Consider the following 11,488-nt stretch of genomic DNA (forward strand, 5'->3'; position numbering starts at 1 on the left):
TTGGATGCCAAGCATCGAAGAAAGGTTAGTCTTATTGTTACTCATTTATAATCATCATCATTGGCAGTCCAGTCTCGGAAGACTCAGTCTCATTTTTAAGAAAATCAATAAAATGTAAATACGTACGAAAATCCCAAATATATTGTTCCAATTTCTGTAATGGCATTTATATGGCCTAGTGAGAAGACATTTATTGTCAAATACCTTACAACTACAAAAAATCATTCATATTTTTGCTCCTTGACAAAATTGAATGAGCCACCCAACTGTTTGAAGATCTAAAAGATAAATGAATAAACGGCGTCGTTTCAATATCACTTCCTTTTGTGTACTTTTCCAGTTCCATCATGTTATTCTTGGTTTTCTAAAACCACCTGCTACAAATTATTCAAAGTCCGCAGAGATTTCAACATCGAGAGAAGCTCTAATCACATTTTTATTATTCGATTTAGTAATCAAATTAGGTACATTTTTTCCCTTTATCACACAGACATAGATGAGTGTGTCAGAAATCCCTGTCAACATGGAACATGTGTGAACAAAGATGTTGGATACAAATGTACCTGCTCACCTGGATGGACTGGACAGAACTGTCAGCAAGGTGAACTATACCTTTAAACGGATTTTTTCTCAGTTATCTTTCACGTCCTCCTATAGCTACTATTCTGTAAAATTTCCCTTCGTCGAACATGCTTCAATTAGCTTCATCTGGAGATGATATTTGTATTACTCAGACCTAAATGAATGCAATACAAACCCATGCATAAAGTATAACACTGAGTGAAGTCGAGATCGGGATCACCACAGGATTACCTCTCATCCCGAAGACGGTATCAAGGTATATTCCCGGCTATTCGAAGTGCTTGCTGAAAAGTCGGGGTGTATTCGAAATATTCAGAACCATTATGGTTCTCCTGTGTGATTCAAAATGTTTAGAACACTGTTCCGGTTCCTTCTGCTTCTAGTGTGTTGGGGGTATTTGATTGGACTTCAAAGAATCCATTTTCAACAGAACTCCCGTCTAGACCACTTTGATATGACTTGCTTCACTTATGTCGGGTGTCAGTCCTCCTCTGCCACCCGAACCACCATGGCTGCCCAGTAGCTCCTGTGTAGCATAGCCTTAGCCATCAGCCTAATAAATGTTTTTTTATTGTCCAAACAGTACCCGTGCAGTCGCAGCCTTTATACGGCTGAATTGATGCAGGGTATCACATAATAATCAATACAAATTACAACAATCAAATCATACACATGATAACACACATTATTTGTTCTACAATTATTTTTGATGGAACTGCCAAGGGTCTGTGCCATTCGGCGCCACAAGGTGACCTCAATACGACTTTCCCCAACCGAAGTTAGATACCCATTCACACCTGGGTGGGTGAGGGAATTCGTGTATGTGCCTTTCCCAAGGGCACGACGTCGGGGCGCATGTTCAGACATGTCCCGGGTATGACTCGGAATCGAACCCGGGTCTCCCGGTTCACAGTCGATTGCTCTAAACCACTACACCACCTGACGCCACACTAAACGGTGTTGCACGGTGTTGCACGTTATTCCAAAACATGTTTTGGAATGGACCACGTTTTGGGATGCAACAGGCATTCCACACGGTGTAGCTGGACATGGCGCAGCTGGACTACGATATGGAATGTTCCAAAACAAGACCGGCCACGCTGTCAATCACGAATGATTGACAGGAGTGGTGATAAATTATGCATACTGAAGGCACGTTATGGAATATTCCAAAACGTGCTCCAGACATGTTGGCTTGGGAAAGGGCTCGACAACAACAGTTTGTGTGGAGTTGCTGCTGCCTTGTTTAAACATGAACTTTTTAGATGGTGACAGAGATGGTCGCCACAGTTGCCTGTGAGTTCTACCATGCTTTGGCCGGGCAATGGCGGTCCTGTGTGCGGGTGTCCAAGTTTAATTGACGGGCGTGCCGTGACTAACACTGAAGAGGTTTATAGGGTCAAAATTTAGACAGCACGGGCAATGCTAATATCCAAAAGCTACCAATCAAAACTTAGGGAAATGTTTGTCAATATTTCGATAAGTGGCAGGTATTCTAAAAACACAGGTGGGACATTTCGACATTCGCATTTCATCATTAAACCTGACACGTCTCAGACTGTAGCCATAATGGAACGCTAAGCGTTACATAACATGTCCAGACAGGTATAATTTAGCCACGCCCTCAGAAGTACGAGGCTCCACCCCAGACACGTGATTTCGAAAAATTATGTTTTGGAATGCATCACGTTTTGGAATGCAACAGGCATTCCACTTCGTGTTATTCCAAATCATCTTTTGGAATAGACCACGTTTTGGAATACAGGTGAATTCTACTTCGTTTTATTCCAAATCTTGATTTGACATGGAACCTGTTTTGAAACAACCGGTGTCATTTGGAACAGATCTAAGTAGGCGAGGGGCGGTCTTCCAGGCGTCCTCTTTTCCATGTGCTGGAGACCACAGTACAAAAGTGGAGACTATTTCCTTGCTGTTAATAAGAGAGTTTCCGTCAAACTTGTAAGTTTGAAATACACACTAACCATGAATCCGTCTGCTGTAGCCCGGCCCTGTCAGCATGGGTGGAGTGAACACAACAACCACTGCTACAAGCTGATGAACGAGAAAGTCAGCTTCAGTACAGCGAACCAAAGGTGCAAAGGAATGGGCGCGAATCTCGCTTCTATCAGGGACGGCCAAGAGAACAATTTCATTGCAAGTATCATATCTCGTGAGTATTGTGCAACTCTTTGGCTACATCTCCACATGATGGACATCCAAGCTAACTTCATTACTTCCGAAAGTATTGTTTTGGGTGGCGGTATGAATGTTTGGGTTCCGAACTTGGAAGGATGGTGTAATATTGCAATGCAGGGCAGCTTTTGTATACAGAGTGTTTTTGGTAGGTTTTGAAATACCCCTTGTTCTACAATGTCCAATTCCTTGCCACTACTGGACCCCAATCGTATACCGACAAGGCATGAAATCCACTGTTACAGCTACCAACATACAAACACGAACAGAAACAGAACCTTCTGCGGAAGGAAACATCTATTTCCCGGAGGTAATGAGTACAAATTAGTAGTTTGATACGTTAATAAGATGGTTTATCTTGTATGCAAACAAACAAAATAATCTATCTTTTGCTTCTATTTGCAGATGCATCTGGTGATATGGTCTGGATAGGACTCAAATACAACAAGTGGATGGACGGGTCAAAACTTTCTTACAGGAACTGGGCTCCGGGTCAGCCTGACAATAATAAATGGTTTGGCGGAGAAAAATGCGTCGTTATCTACAAAAACGTACGTGCTCCTGTTCTTTGGTTTATCTTTGGAAGCCCCTAAGTAGCAAAATATGCTGCTTCACGCTATACTCATGTACTTACTTGTGGCTACAAACAGTAGAACCCGGACTCGAAATTATTTTTTTGCATGCACGCACTGCATGTGGTTCAGACAATTTACCTGAACCACTCAGAATTTAGCAAATATGAATGATACTGAAACTGTTCAGAAACTTTTACCATTATTTCCTTTATACTTTGGAGGCGGTAACAGTTAATGCAGCAAATTAAAATCCACATACACGTTCATGGATATATACATATATAAACCCAATACATTTCGCAGGGCAGGTTAAGTGCAGCTGGACATCAGAAATACCCGCATAGCTCTAATTTTACCTCAAAATATACAGGTGGTTTTTAGAGTCTTGAATACTTCTAAGAAAGAACTTACGAAAAACCATATGAAAACAACACATTATCTCATAGATCATATAGAACAGACACCGATGATGTAACGTTATTAATTTCAGTACTTACAATTTCGTTTTAATGAGTCTGTATTGGTCATCGCGTTTTCTTCAGGACGGAAAGGATTACTGGATTGCCGCCAAATCAAGAAAAAAAGGACAATGGGGTGACAAAAAATGCAGCCAAAATAAACCATTCATCTGCAAGAAAGCAAAGTAACGAAAATTCAGACTCACTCCAGTATTGCATTTAAGAAGTGACAAAGAAAGCCACAGTTGCAGAGTTAGCCAATGCTAACAATACTGTATGTCAACGTAAAATAACCGAGTTATGTCTTAAACAACATCAGACAACTTTAATGTCCCAGATAGGGGACAGAATTTTATTGTACCAGTCCTGTAGACCAAATGGAGCTTGTGTGTTACAGTGAATGAATATTTTCCGCAAGAAACAGCAACAAGTACAGGAAGTACTGGCTATGTTAGTCGAATCAAAGTTCGATGTAGATTTAGGAATCAGTGACGATTCCGTCAACCATTTCTGTTATACTTGGTAGGGTGGTACTGCATTCCAAAGATCATTAGTAAAATTGTAGATATAGNAAATTAGGTACATTTTTTTTGTTTCCTTTATCACACAGACATAGATGAGTGTGTCAGAAATCCCTGTCAACATGGAACATGTGTGAACAAAGATGGTGGATACAAATGTACCTGCTCACCTGGATGGACTGGACAGAACTGTCAGCAAGGTGAACTATATCTTTAAACGGATTTTTTCTCAGTTATCTTTCATGTCCTCCTATAGCTACTATTCTGTAAACTTTACCCTTCGTTGAACATGCTTCAATTAGCTTCATCTAGAGATGATATTTTTATTCACTCAGACCTAAATGAATGCAATACAAACCCACTGTCAACATGGCCGCTGTGAGAATCAAGACGGAGGATACAAATGTACCTGCTCACCTGGATGGACTGGACAGAACTGTCAGCAAGGTGAATTATATCTTTAAACGGATTTTTCTCAGTTATCTTTCACGTCCTCCTATAGCTACTATTCTGTAGACTTTCCCTTCGTCGAACTTGCTTCAATTAGCTTCATCTTGAGATGATGTTTGTATTACTCAGACCTAAATGAATGCAATACAAACCCATGTCAACATGGCCGCTGTGAGAATCAAGATGGAGGATACAAATGTACCTGCTCAGCTGGATGGACTGGACAGTACTGTCATCAAGGTAAGTTGATTTTGTGCTGTTACTAAGGCTATATGTCGAAAGTCATTTGTAGCCTCTTTACACCAGAGGGAAGTAACAGGAATGCTGTCTAAATGAACTTTTTTTAGTATATTCAAGACGAACTTAGACAAATACTGGGAGAGCATAAAGTATAACACTGAGTGAAGTCGAGATCGGGATCACCACAGGACTACCTCTCATCCTGAAGACGGTATCAAGGTATATTCCCGGCTATTCGAAGTGCTTGCTGAAAGGTCGGGGTGTATTCGAAATATTCAGACCAATTATGGTTCTCCTGTGTGATTCAAAATGTTTAGAACACTGTTCCGGTTCCTTCTGCTTCTAGTATGTTGGAGGTATTTTATTGGACTTCAAAGAATCCATTTTCAACAGAACTCCCGCCTAGACCACTTTGATATGACTTGCTTCACTTATGTCGGGTGTCAGTCCTCCTCTGCCACCCGAACCACCATGGCTGCCCAGTAGCTCCTGTGTAGCATAGCCTTAGCCATCAGCCTAATAAATGTTTTTATTGTCCAAACAGTACCCCGTGCAGTCGCAGCCTTTATACGGCTGAATTGATGCAGGGTATCACATAATAATCAATACAAATTACAACAATCAAATCATACACATGATAACACACATATTTGTTCTACAATTATTTTTGATGGAACTGCCAAGGGTCTGTGCCATTCGGCGCCACAAGGTGACCTCAATACGACTTTCCCCAACCGAAGTTAGGTACCCATTCACACCTGGGTGGGTGAGGGAATTCGTGTATGTGCCTTTCCCAAGGGCACGACGTCGGGGCGCATGTTCAGACATGTCCCGGGTGTGACTCGGAATCGAACCCGGGTCTCCCGGTTCACAGTCGATTGCTCTAAACCACTACACCACCTGACGCCACACTAAACGGTGTTGCACGGTGTTGCACGTTATTCCTAAAAACAAGTTTTGGAATAGACCACGTTTTGGGATGCAACAGGCAGGTATTCTAAAAACACAGGTGGGACATTTCGACATTGGCATTTCATCATTAAACCTGACACGTCTCAGACTGTAGCCCTAATGGAACGCTAAGCGTTACATAACATGTCCAGACAGGTATAATTTAGCCACGCCCTCAGAAGTACGAGGCTCCACCCCAGACACGTGATTTCGAAAAATTATGTTTTGGAATGCATCACGTTTTGGAATGCAACAGGCATTCCACTTCGTGTTATTCCAAATCATCTTTTGGAAAAGACCACGTTTTGAAATACAGGTGCATTCTACTTCGTTTTATTCCAAATCTTGATTTGAAATGGAACCTGTTTTTAAACAACTGGTATCATTTGGAACAGATCTAAGTAGGTGAGGGGCGGTCTTCCAGGCGTCCTCTTTTCCATGTGCTGGAGACCACAGTACAAAAGTGGAGACTATTTCCTTGCTGTTTCTAAGAGAGTTTCCGTCAAACAGGTAAGTTTGAAATATACACTAACCATGAATCCGTCTGCTGTAGCCCGGCCCTGTCAGCATGGGTGGAGTGAACACAACAACCACTGCTACAAGCTGATGAACGGGAAAGTCAGCTTCAGTACAGCGAACCAAAGGTGCAAAGGAATGGGCGCGAATCTCGCTTCTATCAGGGACGGCCAAGAGAACAATTTCATTGCAAGTATCATACTCTCGTGAGTATTGTGCAACTCTTTGGCTACATCTCCACATGATGGACATCCAAGCTAACTTCATTACTGCCGAGACGAAAGTATTGTTTTGGGTGGCGGTATGAATGTTTGGGTTCCGAACTTGGAAGGATGGTGTAATATTGCAATACTGTGTTTTTTGGTAGGTTTTGAAATACCCCTTCTTCTACAATGTCCAATTCCTTGCCACTACTGGACCCCAATCGTATACGCAAGAAACCCACCGTTTCTTGCGTATACGAAACCCACGCAAGAAACCCACCGTTATAGCTGCCAACATACAAACACGAACAGAAACAGAACCTTCTACGGAAAGAAAACATCTCTTTCTCCGGAGGTAATGAGTACAAATTAGTAGTTTGCTACGTTTTAATAAGATGGTTTATCCTTTATGCAAACAAACAAAATGAGCTATCTTTTGCTTTAAATGCGCCTCATTCTATTTGCAGATGCATCTGGTGATATGGTCTGGATAGGACTCAAATACAACAAGTGGATGGACGGATCAGAATTTTCTTACAGGAACTGGGCTCCAGGTCAGCCTGACGATCATTGGATTTCTGGCGGAGAAAAATGCGTCGTTATCAACAAAAAGGTGCGTGTTCCTGTTCTTTGGTTTATCTTTGGAAGTCCCTAAGTAGGAAAATATGCTGTTTCACACTAAACTCTTGTACTTAATACCCGGACTCGAAATCCTTTTTCTGCATACACGCACTGCATGTGGTTCAGATAATTTACCTGAACCACTCAGAATTTAGCAAATATGAAAGATACTGAAACTGTACAGAAACTTTTACCATTATTTCTTTTATACTTTTGAGGCGGTAACAGTTATTAACTATTATAACATCTACTAATCATCCGTAGTTATTAGAGAATAACTTAATTGCCTTATTATAATCTAGTTATTCTCTAATAACTATGGGTAATTAGTAGATATCAATTTGTGCAAACGTACGTTCGTAGCTTTGACCATTATGCACATTAAAATCATACTTTTATTTCATTTACTTGTATCAAAGTGCTATATTATAACTTTAAAGATAATTACATTTGGGCAATAAAATGTGATGACGTCATCCATATGGTCTATAAATTCATATCCATAACCCTTTTGTACCCAGGTATCAATATTCAGTAACACTACCAGTTCTTTCTAAATTTCTTATGAGAAAATGATAGAAAGATAAAATGCCAAATTAGCCAGGGAGGACACCTTAATGCAGCAAATTAAAATCCACACACACTTTCATGGATATATACATATATAAACTCAATACATTTCGCAGGGCAGGTTAAGCGCAGGTGGACATCAGATATACCCGCACAGCTCCAATTTTACCTCAACATATACAGGTGTTTTTTAGAGTCTTTAATACTTCTAATAAAGAAGTTATGACAAAACCATATGAAAAGAACACATTATCTCATAGATCATATAGAACAGACACCGATGATGTAACGTTATTAATTTCAGTACTGGCTTAATAAGTCTGTATTGGTCATCGCGTTTTCTTCAGGACGGAAAAGATTTCTGGATTGGCCCCAAATCGAGGAAAAAGGGACAATGGGGTGACGAAAGTTGCAACAGAAATAAACCATTCATCTGCAAGAAAGCAAAGTAACGAAAATTCAGACTCACTCCAGTATTGCATTGAAGAAGTGACAAAGAAAGCCACAGTTGCAGAGTTAGTCAATGCTAACAATACCGTATGTCAACGTAAAATAACCGAGTTATGTCTTAAACAACATCAGACAACTTTAATGTTCCAGATAGGGGACAGAATTTTATTGTACCAGTCCTGTAGACCAAATGGAGCTTGTGTGTTACAGTGAATGAATATTTTCCGCAACTTCGATGTAGATTTAGGAATCAGTGACGATTCCGTCAACCATTTCTGTTAGACTTGGTAGGGTGATACTGCATTCAAAAGATCAGTAGTAAAACTGTAGATATAGTAGTAGAGATTTGGGGTACAGGACGACGAGTTACGTATTCAGAACAACATGAAATGATCAAGACTCCGATTTTGAACAACGCATCACTGGAGAAATCTTATATTTGTGACTATAAGTGTGTACTACTATGTAAAAATCTTATATTTATTTGTCGGATGTAAAGTTTCAATTGTTGTCTGCACCAAGAAAAGAGCAGTGAATTTAATCATGGCAAACAACGACATTGTGCCAGTGATGGTGAGAAATATTATCGTAGAAACAGCAGATTTTAGTTCAAATTTTATTTCAAGACATAAATTCGAAGGTGATACCATTTAAGTAGCTCAGCGACAAAGAAACTCTAGTAACAGTAAGTATACAGGATATAGTGTAGAAAGTAAACTCTGGTTCATTAGTACTCATAAAATGGTGTAACAATGGCAATTTTGTAAAAAGTGTTAAAACAATCTTAGGTGAGCATAACTGCATTAACTCACCAGTCAGAATTGAAAGTAGAAAAATATATATATATACATGTATATGTATATGTATACGGAATCGTTAATGAAGAAAACATCAAAAGGACAATATTGTTCCAATGATTTGGTGTGTAGTTTTTGTGAGTGTAGAAAAAATATTTTTACTGTCATCTGGTTGACTGGCATATGTTGTAAAACTCCCTTATATTATAGTGTCATAGTCAAGGCAATGTTTTTAATGCCTTATGAAATGGTGACGTGGAAAAGCAGTCGAAAGCGAGGCGTTTCAACAGTAGAAAACAGTACATATCTACTACATAACTTCAAAAGCCAAAAAGAATTTTAAAAAAATGTTTAAAAGCTCGCTTACAAGAGATTGTGTAGACATTTGGAAGTCTTTGTCAAGACATTATCAAAAGGACAAAGTTGCTCCTATGGTTTGATGCCCAGTTTTGCTTTATTATTATAATAGGAAAAGGATAATACTCTCTACTCTACTTTAATGTATATTGTGCCCCCGTATATTATAATGCAGTAGTCACGGGAGGTTTTATGACATTGTGAGGGGGAAAAAGTAGGAATAATCAAGAAAACATGATTAAAACTGCAACAATGCACTAAATCAAATGCATTTACAAGGGATGTTGTAACAGTTTTTTCTATCTTTCTGTTTTATATATGGAACCTGGAATTGTGCGTCAGGAAAACATCAAGAGAGAAATGTTGTTTTAATGAAATTGGGATGTAGTTTTGCTTTATTGTTACTAAAGGAAAAGAAGTAGTACCAGTAACTGCACATGTATTTTAACTATCAACTGATTTGAGTCTTTCATATGTTGGTTATATTCCATTGCATTGCTAAAGAGGTTTCCATAGATGTCATATGCATGGAATGATGATGTAGAAGAAGGGAATGTTTGCCAAAACAAACGTGAGATGAGCATCATCCCATAATCACGAAAACCTGTGAAAACTGTAACCAAATCAAAATGTCCAACCTGATGTTCTAAGATGTTACAAAACACATGCAGAGGTGAGCATACATATTCACTATTGAACATAATCTCATAAGCAAGAATAATCAAGAAAACTTCAGTGAAAAATGTAATCCGATCAAACTCTACCAAAGATGAAAGTGCATGTTATAAAATACAGATTACATTACCATATGCATGATAAAGCCTGTCGGATCGTGCTGTCATGTTTAGATGAATGAAGAATGAATGAATGAATGAATGAATGAATGAATGAATGAATGAATGAATGAATGAACTACTATCTATACAGTATATGAGTTACAATAATTATGTTTATGTATTGATGATATGGTCTCGCTTATGGAATAAAGTGTACAGAAATTGGCCTACGTAAGCAGATATGGTAGTTGGGCATGGCAATAATTCATGGAATGTATCGTACTGTGTACCAGATTGGGTAAACCCCCTGTCTTAGTAGTAATAGTCTGTAAGAATATATTTCTTTCTTTCTATAGGTGGGACAAGTCATAACAAAGTGAAATTCATCTTCAATACTCTTATTACATGTGGGACACAGTCTCTGAGTGGCTGGTGTGTTTTGGTGCTATGCTAGTTTCGAACGATATATTATAAATTGATGTGAAATAATATTTCATGCCCAGATGCTTTTTGATTTTAGATAGTAATACTATCGGTTGCTAATATAGACAGGTTTACGTTGTAGTGTAAGTTACAGTATTTTTTTAAGTGTGTGTGCTTTAATACCCTTTGCAGGGTTCCTTCTCATCATTTTCTTAATCACCACTAACCTTGTTAACAAGTCCCTTGTCAAAATAACAACAAAAGAACAAACACACCCCAAAACAAAATGTCACTTCTCTAGATAAGGGGTCCTATCTTTAGGACCACACATTCAAGAATATATTAGTACTGTTTTCTTGAATTTAAAGAAAAAAAAGACTTGTGAAGAAAAAAATTATTCATCTGCACAACATTTTGATTACTTTCTACCAATAGTTCTTTTCCTTTGTTTGCTAAAAATCGATAATGGGATTGTATCAATTTTAAACCCCCTATAATTAGATAAATCGGCTATTTAAGGTGATTGCGCAATGGACGTGCCCCAAGACCTTCGACCCTTTGTGGGTCATGCAGGCGTCAACAGCGCCCTCCCCACGCCTCGCCCGTCCGTTTTCGTGGGAAAATTTCTGCTTTTTTTAGAGGTTTTGGGACCTAAAAACTCACAACAGGGGAGAAATGGAGAAATAATAAGTTATTTTCATGGTAAATATCGCTGAAATGGACAATGCATTTTTCTGTCGCGTTGACGATTTTGAGTTCGTAAAAGTATCAATTTTTTAACTTATTTTCGAGGTCGAGAGCTTGG

General features: G+C 39.0%; 1 pseudogene; it reads left to right on the forward strand.

Moving 5' to 3' along the window:
* Positions 1-495: 495 nt before the first annotated feature.
* LOC109478869 lies at positions 496-6,696 on the forward strand (annotated as a pseudogene).
* Positions 6,697-11,488: the final 4,792 nt, after the last annotated feature.

This window comes from Branchiostoma belcheri, unplaced genomic scaffold (assembly GCF_001625305.1).
Source record: "Branchiostoma belcheri isolate BF01 breed outbred unplaced genomic scaffold, Haploidv18h27 scaffold453, whole genome shotgun sequence".
Lineage (NCBI taxonomy): Eukaryota > Metazoa > Chordata > Leptocardii > Amphioxiformes > Branchiostomatidae > Branchiostoma > Branchiostoma belcheri.